General features: G+C 38.2%; 1 long non-coding RNA gene across 1 annotated transcript; it reads left to right on the forward strand.

Annotated features, from left to right (window-relative positions):
* Positions 1 to 2,329: 2,329 nt before the first annotated feature.
* LOC127015201 (uncharacterized) lies at positions 2,330 to 5,801 on the forward strand. Its single transcript, XR_007766299.1, has 3 exons — positions 2,330 to 2,403; positions 3,243 to 3,342; positions 5,138 to 5,801. It is a non-coding gene; the product is annotated as an uncharacterized LOC127015201 (long non-coding RNA).
* The last annotated feature ends 18,634 nt before the right edge of the window (positions 5,802 to 24,435 follow it).

Below are 24,435 nucleotides of genomic sequence, written 5' to 3' on the forward strand. Positions count from 1 at the left end.
CTATGAAAACTTTATTTCCATGTAACATAACCTGCCACTAATTATAAATGCCTCCTAATCCAAGAAATACCAAAAGCTTTCCTTTCTCTTTCAACAAATTCTAGTGGGATTTTTGAATCAATTGCTGCAGTCCTAGAAAAATTGTGATTTTTTTTCAGAGTGCTGTTAGTAGAAGTGATTAAGCTCCTATAATTAGACCTCATAGATTTTTTCCCAGCTCTCTGAACATACAATTTCCATTGATTTGAATGAAAGTCCTGCACAATAAGCATCTTTGAGATTGCTTGCCTAAACTAAAATATTTGCTTGAATTTAGTAGACTTTTTGAATTAACATGTGTTTTTCCTAATCCTATCATTTGTACCTTTTAGCATATGCGTAAGAACAAAGAAAATTAAAAAACCTACATAAAAAATAGCAAAACAATCAAAGTAAAAAGATGGTAAATCATTGAAATTCAGATTCATCGTGTAGTCACCCTCTATGAGTTATGACACTTCTGTATTGGGCCAAGGCCTCCCTTCTCTACTTCATCACTGTGAATAAAAGAAGGTTGTAAAATTAGGTTAGCTTAGATATCTGTTAGTTGGTTAAAACTAGGGGAGGTTAATTCCACCCTAGCCTTTCTGTGCCTACACTTCTCTATCTAAGATAGGAGAAAATGTAGTTTTCTACTGCCTCAATATTTGTACAGGTGAGAAGTGGACAGGTCTCAGCTGAGCATGGCACACTGCTCTTCTGAAAGTAAAGAGGCGCTTCAGGGAGCTTCAGGAAGCTACTGTTTCTCACTCTGTTCCCTTGAAATAGTAATTTGTTTCTGCTGGAATTCTCCATCTTTTCTTACTTCCCTGAGCTTCCACTTACAGAGTGTGAAATGGCCCTGCACAGGGAGAAAAGACACAGATTGCCCTTTCTTATCTTTCTTTCTACAAACACTTCTGATCTCAAAACCCAACTCTTCACATGGCCAGATTCTGGTATGTAATCTGCTGCTTTATTCAAATTAAGTAATGTTTTGTTTTAGAAATTGTCTACAGGATTTTTTTCCCCTTTTCTCTCTCTTTCTGGTTTTGCGGGGGTTTTCTCCTTTTTTTTGGTATTTGGAAACATGGTATAACAAGTACAGAAATACTGGTTTACCCAGCTTGTGATGCAATTTTCAATGTTTGAGCCTCCCTCAGCAAGCCTGCAGGAATGCTACTAGTCGCCAGTGCCTTATGCTCTCCTAGGTGGATGCACACACTGCACATGGGGATCCATTTGGGAGCGCAGCAGATGTTACTGAGAGGAGGAAGCTCCAGGTGGAACCATGTAGGATGCATTTTGTAGAGCTACACCATGACTGTGTTGTCAGCCTTGACTGCTGCAGCTGTCAAGAGAGTAAAAGCTTGACAATGAAAGAAGATGGTTCTTGTTTCTGAGCAATCCGTTCTTTTAAACACTTTGCATATTCATTAATTCAGAACCTTTCACAATTACAAATATTTCCTGCACTTTATTCCTCTTAATATTTTTTCTTGACTCTAAGGTAATTTAATGTTGTTGTCCTGGTTTCGGCTAGGACAGAGTTAATTTTCTTCCTAGTAGCTGGTATAGTGCTGTGTTTTGGATTTAGTAGGAAAAGAATGTTGATAACACACCGATGTTTTTAGTTGTTGCTAAGTAGTGTTTATACTAAGTCAAGGATTTTTCAGCTTCTCGTGCCCAGGCAGCAAGAAGGCTGGAGGGGCACAAGAAGCTGGGAGGGGACACCATCAGGACAGCTGACCCAAATTGGCCAAAGAGCTATTCCATACCATATGACATCATGCCCAGTATATAAACTGGGGGGAGTTAACTGGGAGGGGGGATCGTGGCTCGGGAACTAACTGGGCATCGGTCAACGAGTGGTGAGCAATTGCATTGTGCACCACTTGCTTTGTATAGTTTAATTCTTTTAGTATTGCTATTGTCATATTATTATTATTATCATTATCATTGTTTTTCATTCCTTTCTGTCCTATTAAACTGTCTTTATCTCAACTCACGAGTTTTTTTCCTGATTCTCTCCCCCATCCCAGGGGTGGGGGGGCAGTGAGCAAGCGGCTGCGTGGTGCTTAGCTGCCGGCTGGGGTTAAACCACGACAGTTGTGCAAGGCATTTACTTATTGCCAGGTATCAAAGTTACCTATGAAACAAAAAGACCATTTCTGTTTAATACAGACGGGTCTTACTTTTTCCTCAGCAAGTAACATAGATTATTATTGCAACTGAGACAGACACAGGAATAACAAGGCACCAAGTAACTTCATTGATAATCTTTTCTGCAGGAGATTGGATTCATACCAAGCAGAAAGGAGAACACAATCTGCTTTTTGAAGTTCAATTTTTTTGAAGTTCATCCATAGTCGAAACAACCACGTGGTAAGAAACAATTATCTCCACTAATAATTCATTCCTAGAATCAAAAGGCCCGGTTCTCACAGTAATCAGGGCAATCTTCAGTACAGACAAAATAAATACTTGCATATGAGTGAGAATAACTGAGTATGATTTAAAAAATGTGTGGATTTACCTTTTTCTGTAGAGAATGTATAGTTTTTCCTATCATCCATTTCTCATAGGGAAAACTAACTTCCCTGTGACAAAGAGTGCTTATAAAAAGAAAATTGTTTTAAGTCATTTTCTTACGTGCACATGTGCATGAATTACAAAAAAATACTGCTGAAGCTCATGTAGCTAGAACTTTAAATCCCTGAAAGAGGCATACTTACCTAACAGGGCCCCGAGCCCCACTAGGCTTTTAATGAAGAGACAAAATATTTCATCAGAGGGTAGCTCAAGTATATGAGAAACAATGAGCTAGACGACAAGTCATCCCTCCATGAATATTTTGATTTTGGCTTGAGATGATTTGTGCAGAGCTGGTTTTCCTCAAAAGATCCATAAGCCCAACTGGACTCAGCTGTGAGCCACCTGCTGCAGGTGGCGGTGGTTGGTGCCGGGGGGCTGGACTGGGCCATCTCCAGGCCTCCCACCTCAGCCATTCTGCAATATCTGCGGTTCCACCATTTTGTACCTGACAATCGTCACTCACGCAAAATGTCTTCTAAAAGATATCTTAAGAGCATCTTTTGTGGCTGTCATACAACATGATTGAAAGAGCTTGAGATGTGAAATTATATTTTGGGGGAAATTAAATTAAAAGTAAAAAGCAAATGCTTGGTAGTGCTAACTTACTATGTTTACTTTTACTTGTTCAGGTAGACAGATTGAAGACTGTCTCCAGAGCCATAAATTATTCCTTGTGAACAGAATTCTTGGAAACATCCTTGAGGAAATGTTTTGGACTGTACAGTGAAGGTATATACATCTTTTCAATAGCAACCAAAATCTTTAAGCTTCTTTGTGCCTAAAATTAGATTGGAACAATGTTCTTGAAATAGGAATATGAGAAAAACCTTTAAATCTTCAGAAAGACATAATATGTGTCTTGGGAAAGCACTCAAAGACGTCATCAGCTTTTGTATTTGCACTTCAGCCCCAGGGCTATCTCAGTATGGGGGCAAAAGTCAAATCTTGGTTTTGTCTAGTAAAATACTATGAAGTAATCAAGAATTTTATACACAGGGAAGAGCAGCAAAACAAGAAAGATTGGTTTCTGAAGAGCTAACTCACATCATTCTCTTTAAGAAACAACATTTGATGGATTTTCTTTTCAACTGGTTTTATATCTACACAGATACAGGCATTTTCTGGTAAAGCCATGTTGTGGTTTAACCCCAGTCAGCAGCCGTGCACCACACAGCTGCTCCCTCACTCCCCTTCCCCCCCTGCCCCCTGCTCCCAGTGGGATGGGGAGGAGAATCGGGAAAGAAGGCAGAACTCATGGTTGAGATAAGAACCGTTTAATAACTAAAGCAAAATACAACACTAACAATAATAATAATGAAATATAATAATAATAGTAATGAAAAGGAATATAACAAAAAAAGGGGGGGGGGGGAACCCAGTGATGCACAATGCAGTTGCTCACCACCCGCTGACCAATGCCAGAGCTGTGATCCGCGCCTCCTGGCCAAGTCCCCCCCTTTTTATATACTGGGCATGGCGTTCCATGGTATGGAATACCTCTTTGGCTAGTTCAGGTCAGCTGCGCTCCCTCCCAGCTTCTTGCACACCTGCTTGCTGGCAGAGCATGGGAAACTGAAAAGTCCTTGGCTTAAGATAAGCACTACTTAGCAACAACTAAAACATCAGTGTGTTATCAACATTATTCTCACACTAAATCCAAAACCCAGCACTGTACCAGCTACTAAGAAGAGAGTTAACTCTGTCCCAGCTGAAACCAGGACAAGCCATGACACAGTTTTTCCTTTTATATGGTTTATAAAGCTGCATATATTTATATATGACTGAACTAAAAGTAGTTTGCATTCCACATAATAACACAGGGATGATCAGGACAGATATTTCATCATTTGAAGCCAGATGAAGAAATGGTACATATTCATGTACCTTACAGACAATATTTGAAACAGCAGTAAGATTTGAAAGGAAAGAGATTAAGAAAATACTTCTGGGATCAAGGTATTCTTCAAAATTCCACAAATTTCAGATTACTGTGCTCAGAATTAACTGGGTAATTTTACAAAAACTAATGAAAGCAGAAATTATCTATGTGGCAGACTCCACTGTTACTACTCACTGGCTGACAGCCTTGGGGGAAGAATAATGCCTGGGATGTCTCACCATAAGGAATAAGCCAACAAAGGTACATTTGCACATGTTGTCCAAAGTGAACTAACAAAAATACCTGGACAATGACAGCAACAGTTTCTTATCTTCCTAATAGTATTAACAGGGAGACACTTATCTGTAACTAGCAGGAGAAAGCCACTGACATCTATAGATTGTCTCTTCTGTCACCAGTTATGAAACTTGAGAAAGAAGTGTCCAAAGTATTTGTATAATTCAAGTGTCAACCTACCAGCATCCTAAGACTTCTAAACAGTAAACTAGTCAATGTTGTCTCAGTACTTCCCAACACTCATTATCTGCCTTTTTTATCCCTTTGATTTAACTTGTAAATTCTTTGTACCAAAGATAAACTTTCTGCTTTTATTTTTCTTTTTTCTTTTTTTTTTTTTTTTTACAGTGACTGGACAGCAAAAAATGCAGAATTCCAGCTCTTGAAATGCAACGATAATGACAAACGCAGCTAGAGTCATCTCAGCAGAGACTGAATCAGAAAAAAAAAATCATTCTGTGTAGTTTGTTAGTAAGCAATTAGAAAGAAAATCAACATCCAGACATGATTCCAGAACCATTTCCTTCTCTAAAAGCATTTAATATATACTTTCTGAACAGCATATTGACAGGCACCTGGATCATTGTATTGGATTTGTACAGCCATAAAGTCATATGTAGACAACATACATTATCTTTCTCACATCCAAACTCCAGTGAAGAAAAGTGAATGGATTAATATTTCTCCTTTCCTGCTCTGACATTCAAATTAACTAAGATCAAACTAGCTTTATATTTTAGAAAGGAGCAAACTGCACAATTTGTTATAAAGATAGACCGGTTTGGATTGATTTAGTGTTGTTAGAGCTATATCCTAGTGAGAAAATGAAGATTGCCTTTATTCTGGTCAGCAAAATTAAAAAAATATATAGTTTTTACAGTTAATTATATACGGTCTTTTTTTCCCAACAAAACTCAACTCAGCTCCATTTCTTTGCTATTTAAGCCATTATCAATGGTGACTTTGTTCTGTTTGTCATCAGCAACAAGCTGGGAACCATCTGAATGCAACTGTGAGCACCATTTTATTTTGTGAACAGCATGCTATATTTTGACTGCCTTGTTTGTTGCAGTCTTCACTATAATCTTCTTTTCTTTTTTTTTTTTTTTTAATTAGAACAGCCTTCTTATTTTGTGGCTGGTATCCACAAATGAACAGCCTTTTAAAGCATTTAATTTCTGATTTACTTTTCCCCAGTGAAATAAAATAGTCTGTAATTGTTAGTGAAGGTTGATATTACCTTGTTTAAGGCTGTGGCTGAGGAAAAGGTTAACTGGCTGAAAAGAAAAAGCTATATATAAAAGAGAAGGAAGCTCTTCGCTTGCTGCATGCCAGTAGACCAGATCCAGCAGCTGGAAAGGACTTTGCAGATTTTAACTTTTGACCAACCCCAGGACTTACAGTGACAGTGATATAAAACAGCAGAAATTATGTGCCGAATTTCTTTTGCTAGTTTGTTTCTTTCTCAGAGATTTCTAACTCTCTGTGGTTTTAAGAAACAACTACATCTGCACTTTAGAAATCCTCCTGTGAAAACTGTCTGCTTCACTTGCCAAAGGGGTTAGGAGCATGTTGTGAGCCTTGAGCCAGAGATCCTTTATCACCTTGGGGAAGCCAGGGCCCCAGCTGGCCAAGACTGTAAGTAGTCTAACTGCTCGAGAGCTAGAAAGTGCCTTTCGTAGTGTGTGTAGCTACATACAGCAGAGAGCACACAGAATGACATTAGTGCTGCGTGTGAGCCAAGAATTCCGATGTGAGTGAGATTTACCCTTGCATTTTGGACCTCTCAGTAGGATACACCTTCTTTATAGCATGAAGGGTAGTCAGCCTTGTAGCTATTTAATCTGCCCCCGCTCTCACCTTTCATGTGCAGTATGGTTGCATCAGTTCTGCCTTAAATCCTCTCTGCAAGAATGTAGGTGACGACACAGTGTGCCCAGCAGAGGAAATTCAAGACTAGAAAAAATTAAGCAATGTAAGCAGGATCAGAGGATGAGAACAGAGTCAGAAAAAGAAGCAAGGAAAAGGATATCCTGTTATTCTGTCCTAACCATTAGAACTATCTCTGTCCTTTTATTGTGAATCAGTGTAAAACTGAAGTGTACTATTAGACAGAGTTAGACTGAAGTGATACGATTTCAGTATAATGCGGACAGTCTTGTTGACTATTTAAATTATTTTTTAACAATGAAAAGGTAATAAAACCTGAAGTCTTCATTTATTCTCTGTGTTGAAGACCAGTATAAATTATATGCCTCAGTCTGGATTATAGTAATTTAAACAGAATGACATGAGTTGTACTAACTGTCAAAGGTCTATATATGATACCTTTAATAACAGTATTCAGTGAGCAGAGCAAGCTCAGAATGTGGCTTTAATTCAGACATTCAATAATTAAGTCATTGATTTTGTGCAGGGTATTTTGGCATTTGAAATTACCAGGAAAGGTAAACACATTTATAACTGAAAGAGAGCTATATAGAGTAACCATTTTAAAGGAAAAAATAATCAATAATAAAAGTAGCACTGCTCTTTCTTGATTGACAGTTTTGAGTTATCAAAATTAATTACATAATAATGATTCCCTCCATTAAACATAAAGTTGACAAGGAAATCAGAGCAATGGACATTGAATAGCACTGACTTCAGTTTCAACATAAATTTGCCCCAAATCTAAAGTTCAAAATTCCACAGCTGGATAATGGTTCTTACAGTTTCATTGCTGTCTTTTTTGCTTTTCAAAAGATATGGTAAATGTTTCCTACTTCTATCCATGTGGGAAAAATGGCAGCAACAAAATTTTGTATCCTTTTACCTTTTTCTTTTTAAAACTACTTAATATCAACATTTCAATACTTTAAAATACCATGTGTAAAGTACAGTTCACTGCTTTTCTTTTACATGATTAATTAATGTTTATGTCAAAAGAGTCATATATTCTTCCTCATACTGTTCACTTCAAGTGAGTTGGAGGTGTATGTAATTTAAAGCAAACGTGTACAGGACTTTGGAAAAGTCCCTGGTTCTGGTCACAGTATTTCAGAATGATTCAGAAGATACAGTTGTTCACAAATTTGACTACTTTCTAGTCTAATATTTTAGCCTTAGGAATCAGAAATCAAGTGGTAAGAGTCAATCTGATGACATGCTGTTGCTAAATTGTGTTTTACTGGGTAAGTATATTTTTAGTCAATACTCTTCAGGAAGAACTCTGATGTTTGTATAGATATGGTGGAATAGCAACTATGTCTCTCTTGATTACAAAGCTCAATGAAATGTCAGACATTATGCTTGATCCTCCACAGCCTTGTACATTTTTTAGTTTTCTGCATTATTCTGATTCAGTAGTATTTTTCACAGAGTTTAAATAGGTACAAATAACCCCACAAGGCTGTTGGAAATCGGGGTCTTTTTATGCACAGAGTGCTAAAAAGCTGTTTGTGAGGGATCTCGGCAGTGAGTTCAAAATCAGTTCATCTTTCAAATTTCAGGGGAATGAGAGTATATGTTGTTAAATCTGAGAAAACTGTGAGTAAGCATGGAAATATAAGCAGGAAAATTCTCATTGTGGAACAATACACACACAGACATACGCATTTTAAGAAACTAGTAGCAAACAAACAAAAAAGTTAAAGAGAGCAAAATGGAATAAAAGTAGCCTTGAGTACATGTCTATTATACATTCTTTTCTGAGTATGCTACTCACACTTTAAGAAAGTTATTTCACACTTCTTTTCTGGTCAGTGTTAGTTTAAGTCACTGTTGTTTGCCTCTAGGGGATATCACCAGGAGTAGTCAGAATTTTTAGCTCTAGCAGCAGTGCTGATATTTGATAAGCATCCTCAGGAGATGGAATACATTCTCAACTTTTCTGCACTCAATCCCTGTGTTGTAGGCATAATTACACTAATTTTAAGACTAGAGGCACCTTAAGCATCATGTTAGCTAATATTTCAATTTCTTTCTTCTTAGACTTGATTTAAGTATTGTAGCTGCTGTGACTTATAAATTGTAGTCCTAGGTTTCAGATACCATGTTTCAGTTTTAACTCATGAGTCTACCAGAAAAGTCTTTAAACTTTAGGCCTTTTTGTTTCTGGTTATGTATTCTAATTTCATGGGTATTAAACTTAAACGTATATTTGATCTACATGTAGCTTCATACAGTAACTGGTATGGTCATGTCCCCTGTATAAAATCAGATTAATTCTAGATTGTCTTCACTCCATTTCTCCTTTTATTCTACCTCCTACTTCATGACTTTTCCTCTGCAACTTCTTCCAGAGAGTTTGAAATTATTCCTCATATTCAGAAGGTACAGAAGATGTCTTCTCTTCTGCGTTGCAATACAAACTATTTGCTGTCTTGTCTCCTTCCTCCATTTAAAAATATCAAAGATTAAGCTCTACACAGAGCATAAGGATCCCACTGCAACATTCACAACAAAAGAAGATCCCCTAGAATTCAATAAATAAAAGACATTTTAAGTGTAAGTCAGTGAAGACATGATCATTGGTAGTTACAGAAGTAGGCAAGGGTGGTAGAGTTTTACCAAGCCAAACTCAGTGTGTGTACGGATAACTGTGAGTATATAAGTCTCTAAGTACTGTGTGATTCAGTCTGCTGTTCTTGTTGCCTGCTTCATCTCACTCATTTTTTTTGTCCCCAAATGCTCAGTGTTTCTGTTCAAAGAAGCTTCTTTCACTGTAGTGCTCCATCAATGCCTGTTTTCAGGCAGAAGCACAAAAGCATTGACTGCTAAATTGCCTGCAGCCTTCCTAGCATCCCTGTTAGAGCAGACTTGAAGAGCTTCCTTAAGCCACAGTGCCTCCTTTCTTAACACCGTCAACTCAGTATATATGAGGGCTTGGGGCACCTGAGCCATGTGTCTCACTCCTAGCAGCAGACCCTCTGTTGTGAGTCCCTCTGGAGACATGCTCTCGGCAGCGTCAGAGAGGACATTACTGATCAGCTGGCCCTGTCCCTGTACAGCTCCCACATTCGGTGCAGGGATTTCTCTCACCGAATTTTACCTTTCTGAAAGTTTCTTCTGACTTCCCTCCAAAACATGGGATCCTCTTTATCAAGGGTTTTAATTTTTTTTTTCCTCTCAATCATTTTTTTTCAAAGTTATTAAAAATAACTCCTGTAAAACATGTCCTCACATGCAACCCAGTCCCTCAGTCTGAATTCACTTGACTTCTCTGGGACTAGTTGCAGACCTGTCTGAACATCTTATGTTTTTCAGCTGTGTTTTAAGGTTTCAACATTTAATCTACACTGAGGAAAATATATCCACTGTTTAAAATTCTGCAATTTCAGTATGCCCAAGGTCTGCAAAATCTGCTCTCTCATGTCACTAATAAAGATTTTATCATCTTCCTCTCTTTTCATATAGCTGTTTCAATTCTTTTCCAGAAATGTAAATCTCTCACATTCAAAAATTGCTATCTCTGCCTATGCTTTCTCTATCTTTTCTTTTGTTTGGTCCCTTTCTGACTTTTCAATTCACTTCTTTTCCCCTTTTAAGTCCTTTCCCACTTTCTGCTTCATATCCTTTTTAAGGTTAAGTTCTACCAAAGGAAGAACCTTTCCCATTCTTTGCACCATGATGTGCAAAGTCTGCTCTTTTTTTATTGTTTGGTTGGAAACCTAGACTAAATACAAGAAAAAAGGTTGTACGTCATTCAAGCATTAAAAAAACATTAACCTGAAACAAGTGTATAAGCAAAAGAAAGAAGTGAGACCATTTAAAAATATTGTTAATATTCATTTCCCTGAAGAACGGATACATTGACCTTTAAAGAGACTTGTTTCTAGACAGTTCTGTCAGCATTTCATCTTGTTTTCTCTTTATACCTACATAATTCCTCTTCTTTAAAATGCAGTGTACACCCATGCTCTGCTACAGTTGCAGCACAATTTCCCACTTTATAGTTTTTGTTAAAAGACCCTTTCATTTTTTCTAAAAGTTTCTTTTTAATGAAATTTCTTTTATGTTAATTAAACGTCTGAGCAGATTCAGGAAAGAGGAAAAAGAAAAAGAAAAATTAATATAAAATGCATATACATATGCTCAGAAATCATGTTAAGATTCTGTCCTCTACACTGAATTCTTTGTTATAGGCTTTCATCTCCTTTTACTTATTCAGAAATCAAGAGTCCCGAAAAAGTGTTATTTAGCTTTCACAGTGGGTAGCTGATTTGAGAAGTGACGTATGTTGGCCTTTTCTTTTGTTGTGTGCTCTCACCTAACTGAATATTCATTGGAAGTAGATGCTTGCTTTATGATAATCATATGAGATACAACTGCAGGTTGGCCTGGAGACCTCCTGGAAGAGTTACATCACAAGAGGATTTCATTTGTGCTTCAAACATACCTTGAACAAAACATTTTTGAAAATGTCCTATTATTCTAGTCTTGCTGAAGTAAGAGACAGATTGGAACATCATATCATCTAGTCTGACCCTCTATATACCACAGGTCAATAAGGTTCACACAAATACTTTATAATCATATCTAAAGATTTATTTAAGCCAGATGTTTCAGTTCTCAAATTGCTCTAGGTAGAGGTAAAGACAGACCAAAGCACGACCAGTGCCTTCGACTTGTTCATGGTTGGAAAACTGTTATGGTGAGACGATCCCACCAGGCAAATCATGCCTGACACAGCAATGCTTCCTTCTCTGTTTCCTCATACAATGTCTACCAAGCCTGGGAAAAAATTTCCTTATTTATGCAAAGCCAGCACCCAGTGTTAGCCTAGGTAAGTGAGCTATGCGCTGCAGAGATTCTCTGTGTTGCAGAGCTGACCCACACTACTCACTACTCACCTTGATTTAAAAAATATATATAAAAAAAGAAACAGCAATTGCTTATTTGATTTTTGTCCACTACTTTGTCAGGTCAATTTAAAAAAGACTGACTGAGCTAGAAGCACCCAGACTGGAGAGAAAGATTGCCCTGGAGGCTGCTCAGGAGGGGAGGGGGCTGCAAGGTGTGATGGGCAGAGAGGCACAATGTGGAGTTGAGATCCACCAGCTCCTGTGGGGTGGCCAAGGCTAAGAGGCTCTGCAGAGACTGAAGAGGCTCTGGAGAGATTAAGCCTATGTTAATATTTGTGATACCATTCTCTGGCACTGCATTCAGCTGGCATGGAGCAGTCCCTGTCTGCCCTATCAGACTCTCTGACCCTCCAAAACAGGGTGGCTGAGTCCAGTGCATCTTTTGGGAATGGTCTTCAGCTGTGCTGGCTCTGGAGCCACACCTGGGGTTTGTCAGGGACGGCCTTGGTCGGCACGGAGCACAATCAGTGACCGCTCCAGCAGTAAATGACTGACTCCCAGTGCCCAGGAGTGTTTCCTAGGGCTGTTTGATGTGTCAATGCAGGCTCAGTCTCAGGGACTGGAAAGGGTGACAGGGTGAAAGAAATTCTCTAAGTAGCAGTTTGCTGCCATGTGGAAGCTTCTGTGTAACTCCCTAGAAGCAAGGACACGCACTGCAGGCTGGGAGGGAAATGCATGAAGTTTCATAACTTTATTTTTAATTTCCATTTTATCTTCCTTACTTTGAGTTTTTGCTATTTGAAAAGTGTTCTGTTCTTCCTGTAATAAAATTTGGCTTTTTATAGTTAGAGGCCTTTAGACTTCCTTTAGAAACCACTATAGGAGAGACAGATTCACATCAAAGCCCTGGCCAGCTAGTCCAACAATCTCTGTTACTTGAGAAAGACACAGAGAAAAAGGCAAGAGAAGTGCCACAGACCACTTGCATACAGGAGAAAATAAGATTCTTTCCTATTCCTGCCAGAACCCAGTTGAGTCCCAAAGGGTAAGATTTAAAAGTGTTTGTCTAACAATGCAACTTCCTATTCTTTTCCAGCAAGATACTTTCTTTTTAGAAACAAAGGGTTGTAGGATGGTATTGAAGATTTTTTCACTGGTGGGAGTAATCTCAGATTTAACTTCTACAGCCTTTCTTCTTTGGAAACAAGTTAAGAGAAATTTACGGAGGACTTACCATCAAACAGAATGGTTTATGGCATTTAAAACAATCCCAATCCCATGTTCCATTCCTTACACTAAAAGTGCAGCTTTACAAAGGGCCAAATTAATTCCGTTTGCAGCACAGCACTTTGATGCTTCTTTTTTTTTTAAATAATGGGCTATGCACTTTTAAATTGCGAGTGCCACAGCTTCAAGTGACTCTGAGAAACCCATATTCATTATTTAAAAATTGCTTGATATATCACTATTTTGAGTCCTAAAGCCTAGCTGCAAAATGTAGTGAAGTCAATAGGACTCCTTTTCCTCACAGGACAGACTTTGATTAGACCATTTTACAGCCAATTTGAAACTTTCAGGAAAATAAGTCTTAAAATGCCTTCAAACATTTTTTTCTTGCATTTCAGGTAAACTGTTCTTTTGTTTTTTAATGTGAGTGGCTAGGGATGAGAAATGTCTTCTGGAGACAGAATAAAATTTTAGAGAAAACAGCTCAAGAGACATGTCAAACTCAGAGATCTGAAATTAAAAGTGTACCACATAATGCCGTTTCAGGTACACATCTTTATTAAACAGATGATGGAGGCTGGTATACAGAGGTGTCTCAATAGACCTTCTGACCTCAGAGCAAATGGTGAAATTCCAGCGACAAAGAGCAAAAAGATCACATTACATTTTCTCTCTTTAGTTTTTAAGTACTAGAAAGGCAGTGCTTTCCTTAGTTTATGACAAATGCTGAGGTGGAAGCTTCTCTTAACAGGCTTTTGGTTTCATACCATTGGTGACAGGATAGCTAATTCTCATTCTCTCTTTCAGAAATGAATATCAGTATTCTTCCACAAAACAAATAATCATCTCACTTCTGGCCAACATCATTCGCTTTCCTGCCAGAAGCAGGCAGTGTGTAGTTTAAGCCCAAACTATGGTGGTATGTGTAACAGTTCAGAGATTGCCTGTCTGCTGTGCTGATCCTTTCTGTGTCTTCAGTCCCCCAGGGCTCACTTGTCTCCACCATCCTAGCCACTTGGTCCTATCTGCCATTGCAGAGATAATTTCAAGAGAAAAAAAAAAAATAAAATTGCTCAGGTTGTTCTCTGAAAGTACCTCAACCCTTTTCTTAGAGAGGTTCACAGGAACTACAGCAGCCGGGAAGCCTGGTGGTGTGTCTCGGGAATTGCTGCAATTCAAAGATTTCTAGGTGATGTCTGAGAGATGCAGTGCAACCCATACCCCAGCAGACAAGAAACTCCAATTTTTTTCTGCTCCCACCTCAACAGGCAAATTTTTAAACTCCAGGGCCTCACTCACATATTTCTTCTGGCAGAAGCCAATGTAAAGATGGCACATTCTTATGTGTAGGTGTAGTTCTGCTTGGATATTTTTGTACTTCAGTAATATTAATCCTGTGAGATACATTTATGTCAGTGTTACTCAGATAGCAGGAATGAGGTTTGTGTTCCTACTCACCTCACCAAACTTTCGTCCACTGGGGAACAGAGAACGTGCTGGGAAACAGCTCACATCATAACATTGTCATCTCAACGCCAATGAAGCAATGAAAGAGAATTAAAGATGACTTTGAATTTGCTACACGCCTGAAGGAGTAAGAAGAGAACAGGAATACCCAGTTGGACTGCTTTTGTTTACAGCAACACATTTTAATTATGATTTACAGTTGCATAGGAATTCTAATCCATTGGACAAAGAGTAGTTAGTCAAGATGAAAAGTGAGCTCGTTGTATGAAATCAGAATAAGCCTTTGAAAAATCACTATGGTAGAAATGGATTTTCAGACTCTTCAGAAAGGAACGGAAAGAATCAGGGAGTAATAGAGAACATTTGTGCATGATGTTTCTTTGGGACTTATACTTTTAGAGCATCTCTTGAGCTATGTTACTTCCTTAGTGTTAGCTGAGTAATAAAGATTTAAAGCAGATGGCAGCATGGTCCTTTAATATTTCTTTATAAGTCTTTATTTTTTATTAATATAAAAATATTATTTTCCTAATTCTATGCTAGCATCTTAAGACCTTATAGCCTTATTAGTCTTCTTTCAGTCAGATTTTTATTTTCCAGGTTTAAAAACATTTTCAGGCTTGTTCCACATATCAGTTACTACTGGAAATCCTTTAAGATCTGCTTATTATGTGATTTAGTTTTGCAACTGTGGAGAACAAATAACTGTTCATTATTTTTCACTGTGCTAGTGCAAAATGGATTAGTAAATATTACTGCCAAATCTCTCCAAGTGTCTGTGTGGGAACTATCCAGATGCAACTGAAGTTAATAAAAGGCTTTCTGTTAACTTGAGCAAGAAGTGGTCTGAGCCTTGACAGAGTAAATTAATTTGGCTGATTTCACACTGAGATGGACGACTCCTGCTCCAGGACCTGATGTGCTAGTGCAGTGCTAACCAGGGCCTCAGTGGTGCTGCAGGTTTGGGGGAAATGCTTCATCATCAAGGTTCACCACTGCAGAATTTAGGTTCTCTCACTGATCACCTGCAAGTGATGGCATTGAAAGAGACCCTTGCATTTCTTTCTCCCTTCTGCACTAAAACTGCACAAAGTCTGCTACCTGTTGCATCTTGCAGAGCTATTACAGTTCCCAAACAGCCATTTAATTTGTATGCAAAACCTCTTTTCTATGCAGTAGTTTCTATAGCTAATTAAACCATGAAATAAAAACCATAACAAATGCCAGTGCCCAATAAAGTTGCACACAAATAAAAATCTCACTCTGCTCAGAACATAAATTCTATTAAGTGGGCTGTATCTCAGCTCTGTGCAACCATGCAGCCCTGTAATATTGCCATTGCTGAATTTGCAAAGTCTCAGGACTGAGGCTTGACAGGCATGCTCAGTCCAAACTTTTCTTGATCTGTTGCAGCTTTGTCTTATTTGTTTTAGCTATGACAGTAATTTCTGTAACTGACCTGACGTTTATGGCTAATTGATTTTATTTTTATCATCTTTGTATGGCACAACTATAGTTTTACATAGGTAGCAGCAACTAGCAATTTTTCTAAGTAGAATGAGATATTTATGACTCTGACATAATGATGTAGTGTAGAGAAATACAGGCCTGGTACAACAGCAGGGCTGTTGAGTAGTGAAGCCACAGGGTGTGGCACAGAGGAGGGCGGTCATGGGGTGATAAAAGATGGAGCACACACTTGGTACTGGAAATCCCATAGCTATAAATAGCACACCCATAGCCAGTTAAAAAAAACTGCAGAACTGGACAAAACTGGTTTTAAACGTCACAAAGAAAACAAAGAAATGGTATCTAGCATACCTAAAAGGCATCATATATAGACAATTCAGGCATAATGTAGAGCTGTAGATCAAACAAGAAAGAAAAAAGGCTTAAAAGTGTGATAGCAAACACACAGAAATTACTCCAAGAGAATCCTAGAGTGAAGAAAAAGAAATTATCAAGATGAACACTGCATTCCTCCCAGAAAAGGACTCCAGGTGCTGGCAACTTGCCATGACACCCCACCACTGTCACCAGACTGAAAATGTTAGGACCCAGACAAGCAGAGGAAGGGCGAGCATAAATGCCAGGAAACAGAGTGGGAGCTAAGAAGTGTGCGTATAAAAATTCTAACTGTAGTATTATTCTTTCTTTTTCTGTGACATTCAGATCTGGACTAATACTGACTAGATTCTGAAGATTTCCACTATACTAACAGTAAATTCTTGGCTTTATCTATCTATATAATATGTACTTCTGCTTTGCCTATAAACAAGATTTTGAGTGTAATACATGCTCACATCAATAACAAAAGGCAGTGACTTCAGTGGGATTCAGGACTTCACACAGTAGACCAATTTTATCCTACCCCAGCCTCCGATCCCTGTTAAGTTATGCAGCAATGCACTTCAGCCCAAACTTTCTCTCAGTGTTGTCTAAAACCTGGAAGACTTTTTCTCCTGTGGCAGCACTTCTGCACCAGCTTTTAGTTGCTTCTGCCCCCAAGGCCAGTCCCAGCTCCGCTGGCAACCAGTGGCATCTGCCTGCTAACATGGCACACCTCAAAGCATGTGTGCAGCACATTGGGCTCAAACCTTGACCCTTCATTCAGCAGAAGTCCTGTGTACTTCTGGAATGACACAGAAGCCCTCAGACATCTAATAGAAAATTACAGGCTCTTACCCTGTGCATATATAAATCTGAATCTCTGTCGGTATTAGGCATGAACAGTGATTTTCATAGGATGTTAGGAAATGCTTCTCAGAAATTAGTTTTTCTACATGATAAGTATCAGTTTGTACTTCTGTAATTTATTTTATTTCTACTTTACTAGTTTCCATAATAGAATATATTTCTGGTTTATGTTAAGGATTCAGGATATGGCTAATTTAACATTGCTGTTAATCTTAATTTTTTTTGAGAAGACAGCAAAAGTCTAATCTTTGAGCCACATTTCAAATCTGATTTTTTGTAAAGCATCTGTTTTATTACAATTGGAGGCTGGGAGAATGATAGCACAAAAACTAATATTTCTTTCCTCCCTTATTTCCCCAGTGGAAGGAATATGTTTCTCCACTTCAATTAGTTTTCAATCTCCCTCCTGCAATATGATCAAAATGTTTCATGCTGGCCAAATTATTAGCGATAACTGAATGACATATGAAGAGTGGTATCTAAAATGTGATTTAACAAACTGGTTGAGTCCTAAACACAGAGCAGACTGACTTTCAATGGACCAGTTCAAATTCATTCCCATATTATGGGAAAACTAATTCCACTATTTTTTAAACTACTGTTGACAGGATATTTTAAAGTCTATTTTTTTCCTGGCTTCTTAACACCCTCCCTAGCTGACTTGTTCCATTGCCTATTATCATACTTGCTCTAACAAGCAGTAAGTCAGTAAAAGTTCCCATTCTCATCAGCAAATCCTGAGCAGTTTCCTAGTTAGTGAGCCCAAATCTCTGGGTCACATTGCAATATAGATTTTTATTTTATTTTCTGTACAAACTCTCAGGGTAGCTATCCTGGCAGTACCTGCAAGAACTTGTCCAGAGTACATGACATTGAAGAGAAGTCTGTGCTAAGATAAGGACAGTGCAGGTCAGAGAATGGAGTTGCAATCTCAAATAATTTCCTAAGTGTTAACTTACGTGCTAATTGATGGAGAGTGAGCTTTCCATTTCTAGTTCTGAGACTTTTTAGCTAGCAAAAATCAGTGGTTAAGATGCATCCTATAATATCGCAGCTCAGTTTTGTTGAGTAATGGAACATAAAATGAAGTTATAATGAAACAAAGGCAACTGTTCAGCAGAAATATATGCATTCAGTAATCCAGGCCACCAATTTCCATTATGTGCATATAGCAAGAGTGGGTTACTGTTGCAGGCCTGCGTTGAACTTGAGGCAGGGTGTCGAAGAGAAATACAGCCCTGAGACAGTTGTCACATAAGAAAATAACTGGCACTAAACTGTCACTTGCTTTTTTCTGCAAGACCAATATCCTAAGAGGACATGGGCTGCTACATGTAGCCTAAGAGGTTACAAAGGAAACATTTGCACAGTCTTTCTTCTCTATTATTATCCCCTCCTAAATTGTGAAGAAAGGGGATGTGCCACTCACATCTAAAGCTTTGTCAGGGCCACTTCAGCATTTGTTTTGAACTTTTTACTAGTTTTGAAAGAATTTTTGGATGAATTATTTATCTTGCAGGGAACCATGTATGTTTTGTCTAAAAGCATCTCTGAAGACCACTCTGAGTGCCATTCACTCTCATAATATGCTGTCTTCCAAAAGTCCAGATTTACATTTTTCCTCAGCTGGTATTTGGAGCAATCTGCCTGCTTACCATGAGCTGCTCCCACAGACTCCTTAAAGAGAACATCAGCAGAGCATGTTCAGTATCCCTTTCATCCAAATATGCTTACCTGGATGTCCTTTGAGGTGTAAGGTGGCCCCATCTTAAAAAGCATCTGGTTTTACAGAAGTGTTTTACTGTCAGAAATGTATGTTTTCTCATTAATAGCTGTGATACTGGGAATGTCTTTTACTCTTATTTCTGCAATCCATCACCTCTGAGCTAACCCGTTAGCTGTTTACTACTGCCAGAGAAAGGAGCTCTCAGCAGATGCTATGACTCCAATAAAAAAAAATGTATTTTTATAAATTCAGAGATGCCAGAGTGACGACAGAAGGGTGAAAGAAAAAAAAATTCTAAAAGCCTCAATCAATGTATATCTTTCCTATTAAAATCTTTCAAAGCACAAATACTTCTTACCTTGCTTGTGTTACAGCAGACTGTTTCATAAGTTTTGTGAACATATGTTAGTGGGTGGACTGTTTCTGTGTTGTAATTTCCTTAAGCTTTTCTATGGTGGTATGAAGTATTTACAGTAAAGATAAAGTTTTTCTGGAGCTCTCCGTTTTGCAGTGTGAAATACTATTTCATACTCCGTTTTTGCTGACACTAATGGGCAGCTGTATCAGGCTATGATTTGTCCTTTCACACCTAATACTTTGTGCCCTAACTTTAATAATTCTTATGGATGTGGTGATATTTCCAAAAGTTCAGTCAAGAGCTGAGCCTCTCATTGTTTTCCTTTACCGTATATGAATGGGAAAGGGGAAGGTTTTTTCAGTTTTCTTCATTATTGTAAGTGACGCAGTTGTGTGATCCAGACATTTTTCCATCTCTTTTATTCTTGAGTAATCAATGAAACATGAAAAATGAATTTACCATGGTAAAACTAGATTCCTCTTCAATACAAAATTTCTGCCTATTTTATTCTTTATCATGCACTGTAAATGCAGCAGCACTTGCTGCATGGAAATCTAATTATTTTTGCACAGAGCACTTTATTTAGCCCAATATGTCATAGACATGAGAGTAACTTGAGGACACAGTAAATGAGAAAAAAAAAAATTACTGGAATAAAAACAGCCAGAGCAAGTGTTTTAATTCAATGGAGGCCAGTTGAGATGGTAGGACATGGATTATACTAACAGCATTATTTTTCTTCTTTTTTGAAGAAAGATGTAGCTAAGATGCTAAAAGCTTTGCATTTCCCTCCTGTACAACAAACAGATGATTGTATGTCGTCCAGAGCTGGTAAAGACCAGGAGCTCAGAATTTTTAGAAGTGCAGCCCCGTGGATATCTATGCCAGAGAGCAAACCTACTCACGCAGTAATTGCTGGAAGTAATTTCCTTGCAAAATACAGGAAGAATCTTTAGATAAGAGAGGGAGATTTAGCCTTGGGGTATAATATAGATACAAATGGAGGATTAGACACGGGAATATTATCTGGAAGTAAACCACAGTGTACACCAGTAAGCTTTTAACATGCATAGTTCGCTTAGTTGCATACTATACAGTTGGGAAGCAGACAACATTTCCAAGTCCCATTCTGCGATCTACTTGCTTGTATTTCATTTTCTGAAAAGCTGTGGTACACATTTATTATTCTTAGAAGTGTGGTATGGTGTATGTTTTTTTACTGGCCTTGAGTTGGAGGAAAGTGTATAGGCAGATTTTAAAGGTATCTGTTCTGTGTGTGTACATATACACATACAAACACATAGACACACACTCACGCAGCCATGGTATCATGGAAGATCTTTTTTTTGTTGTTTGCTCAACTGCAAACTGAAGGCCTTCTTTTCTTAACCCTTCTCAATTGATTTGTTTCAAGGTTTCCTCTGATGAACAGGATCCTGTAAGAACAGGATCAAACACAGTACTGTGGATCAAAGACTGTGCTGATGAATATTCAACTTTCTCCAAGATGAAGAATTCATTTCAAACCCATATATCCTTCTAGATACTTAAGTGAGGCCTTCTCTAAAGGCAAGTACTGACTTGTTTTCTCTTCTGCTGCCTCTTACACTGATTGCAAACAGGAAAGGATCTAGCACAATACTAAGCCATTTTGAAAACCCTTTGAGAAATACTTTTCAGTAATATCTCTTACCCTATTCAGCTAAAGCTTCAGATAAAATGATAAATAGGCAGGCCTTCCACACCCGCCTACTAAAGACATTAGAGAGAAGCCTGTTTTATTTTCTCCCTGGGATTAGGTGTTCAAACCATCATGATTTAAATAGGTTTCTTGGGAAAGGAAGAGTTTCTTCAGCTCCACAGAACCATGCAGCTGCTCTTTGGTCCTCACTGCCCAGAACCCTGGCTCAGAGAGAAAGCAAATCAGAGATGCTAAGGAGTAAGTAGATTACTGGCCTGACTTTATGATGTTTACTGAAGATTATAAAAAGATTATATAAGGCATACCCTCATTTTCTTCAATTTCATCTTGACCCAGTAAATCTTTTTATGTGGAGTTGCCTTGGATTCTCACCAAAGAACAACTACTTTTAAATGCACATTTTTATTTTATACTTCATACAGACATCTTCCTTTGAGAATAAGAAATGGCTATCATAAAAGTACACTTTTACTTACAAAGAAAAAAGCAGTTAGTATGTCACTCCAATTCCCTATGTAATCATCATTTTTAATATAGCATTAAATTAATTATTCTTTGGAAAGTGTTCTCTGAATGCTTATGCTAATTCATTGGATATAACTTTTATCTTTTATGTATTTACCGTAAAAATGATTCTAAGTCAAAACTAAATTAAATGAAAGAGGAATTATGTCAAAAAGAAATTTTTCAGGCAATTTCAAAACATTGTTTTAATTTTTGCTTTTAAAGATTTCCATTACAGTTAAATATGAATAAAGTGTAATTAGTTTACACTTAAATAAAATATCTTATCTTGAAATACAAGATAGATACGTTAGGAAGATGAAGCCTTCTAAAAATATGGATGTGAAAAGTATGCTGAAATTATTTTTTTTTCTCATTACAAGTCCTGGTTTTCATAAAGTGATATTTTCTGATGAAATGAATGTTTTCCCCTGAAAAGTTCCTGCTAGGTCTAATTTCTTCTGAAATTACTTCTGCTGTATAAATCTGTGGTCCCACTTCAACTAAATTATCTTTTTATTGTCTCCCACAAACCAGGAGACAGATGATATTATCATTGTCTCTGTGGAGACAAGTTTCAGACATTGCAACGATTTTATTAAAAAATAGTAATTAATTTCTTTATAAATTTCTCCAAGATCCAGTTAAGTAACTATTAGTCTGAGCTATAAATAGAAAGATGTATATAAATTGTCATTTAAATATCAAAATATTTACTTTTGTCTGTTTTCCTCATAAGTTTGCAGAAAAAGTTGACATAATGCTATGCTGTTAGAGAGAATCAAGTACCATAAAAATGATCTAACGTCAGTGACCAAGCACAGAAAAACTTCATGGGTTATAACACCAGGAAAATGTAAGGTTAGAAATGTTCGAATCGAGTTCTTATATTTAAGTCAAGCAGCAAATTACAGGTGATGTTTGAATTTTCACTTTTTTGAACACACAGCTTAATGAAGAATTGAATTCCATATTTTTGCAAATACTAAGCAATCAGAGCATGTTTAAAATATTATCAATATAACTGAATGTTACAAATATAACTATTACGTTTGTGGGGAAAATCTGTATTCTGTTCCAGGCTGAATGTACTTTTGGATTTTGATTTACTTGTTGGCAGAAAACTTAGGAAGATTTTATTACAGTTACGAAACTAGCAGTTGTCCTCTGTGCGTTGCCTAGGAGCAGCTACCACAGGAGAGACCCCTGCACCTCTGAAGAGCAAACTAAAATTAATCATCTCTCCTTCGGGCACCAGATGTTAGCTAGGCTAGTTGATGGGACTAATGTGGGCTATTATGATTGCCACATATATGCTTCCTGCTAAAGAATGGCTCCAGATGTGCTTAAAAAGCAGCTACAAACAGCTTTCAGCTATGTACTAACTCCTCAAGTCTGTTATCAGCAGGTATTATCCTTATGTAGCATTCACCCATTCTCCTTCTCCCCCAAAACTTCTTCTGAAGATTGATTTTGCTCCTCTCTCTAGTCTTGGTTTTAATAACTCTGTTGGAGTCATATAACTCCCACCTTCATTTCTTATTTAACAGAAAGGGAAACAGAAACTGACAAGAGCAGTGCAGGTTTATATTATTATGATGTGGATGACAGAAGCTGCAAGAAGAAAAACGTGGAAGCTGAATAAGAAGAAACTTGTCTGACAGCTGAAGTCAAGTAGGCTGGCATGTCTAGGGTGCTCAGTGACCTGCAGAGGTGCTGGGAGGGGTTAGCAGGTGCCCCTGTCAGCAGAAATTTGGGGCTTGATGAAGAAGAATCTCAGATTTCCTTTCTTGTAGCAAAATGTCTGGCTCTTTCCCTTGAGCAACCAGCCATGGGAGACATTATGGTCCCCCACTACCTTCATAACAGAGTCTGATTCTTCTGCCCACCGTACTGACAGTTTTCCCAGTTTCATCAAAAATCCGTGCTACTTTGGGGACTTCAGCCCCAGGCGTCATGTGACAAATGACTGAGCAATCATTTTCATTCTGTAATAAACTTATGGAAGATGAGAGTAACAGGACATGCTAAGGGGCCTCTACATTCTTTACATCTTGGTATCAGCACAATTTAGGGCGCTTTTGCTTAATGCTTGGCAACAGCATTATAGTCAGTTCAGGATTTTTTTCATATCACAGTGGTGGCTCTGTGACGAGTAATATAAAGATATCAAGCAGAACATTTAGGAAATGTCAACATTTATTTTTTCAGACCTTCTCCAGAGTATTGCAGCTTTCTCTGCTGCTTAAAACATACGATCTTATTTCAGACTGAACTGAATGCTGCCCTAAACATAGTTGTGCTGCACTGGAAGAACTTCCTTCAACTAAATATTGGTCATATATATTGCCTTTATGGCATTTAAATATGAAAGAATATGTGGTCTGATAAACTAACTCAGTAGGGGGTGTGTGGAGTGTGGGTGGGATACAAATTTGTCTGTCTTTGCCAACTGTCTGAAGAGAGGTAAATTGAGTCCATAAACTAAGATAATTTGCTCTCTGCACAATCCTTTCTTTAGCTGATTTAGAAATTATATACGTGTGGTGGGTTGACCCTGGCTGGATGCCAGGTGCCCACGAAAGCCACTCTATCACTCCCCCTCCTCAACTGGACAGGGGAGAGAAAATATAACAAAAGGCTCGTGGGTCGAGATAGAGACAGTTTAATAAAGCAAAAGCAAAGGTCGCGTGTGAAAGCAAAGGAAAACAAAAGATTTTATTCTCTACTTCCCATCAGCAGGCGATGTCCAGCCACTTCCCAGGAAGGACGGCTTCAGTACACGTAGCAGTTACTCCGGAAGACAAACGTAAATAACAAATGCCCCCGCTTCCTCCCCCTTCTCCTAGCTTTTATTGCTGAGCAGACATCATGTGGTATGGAATATCCCTTTGGTCAGTTTGGGTCAGCTGTCCTGGCTATGTCCCCTCCCAAGATCTTGCCCACCCCCAGCCTGCTAGTGAGGGGGGCAATGTTGGAGAGACAGCCTGGATGCTGTGTGAGCACTGCTCAGCAGTAGCCAAAACACTGGTGTGTTATCTGCACCTTTCTAGCTACCAATACAGAGCACAGCACGATGAGGGCTGTTATGGGGAAAATTAACTCCATCTCAGCCAGACCCAGTACAATAAGAAAAGCTGCATAAGCCACGTTCTCAAAAGGCAGCTGATGATCTTGATG

This window comes from Gymnogyps californianus, chromosome 3 (assembly GCF_018139145.2).
Source record: "Gymnogyps californianus isolate 813 chromosome 3, ASM1813914v2, whole genome shotgun sequence".
NCBI lineage: Eukaryota > Metazoa > Chordata > Aves > Accipitriformes > Cathartidae > Gymnogyps > Gymnogyps californianus.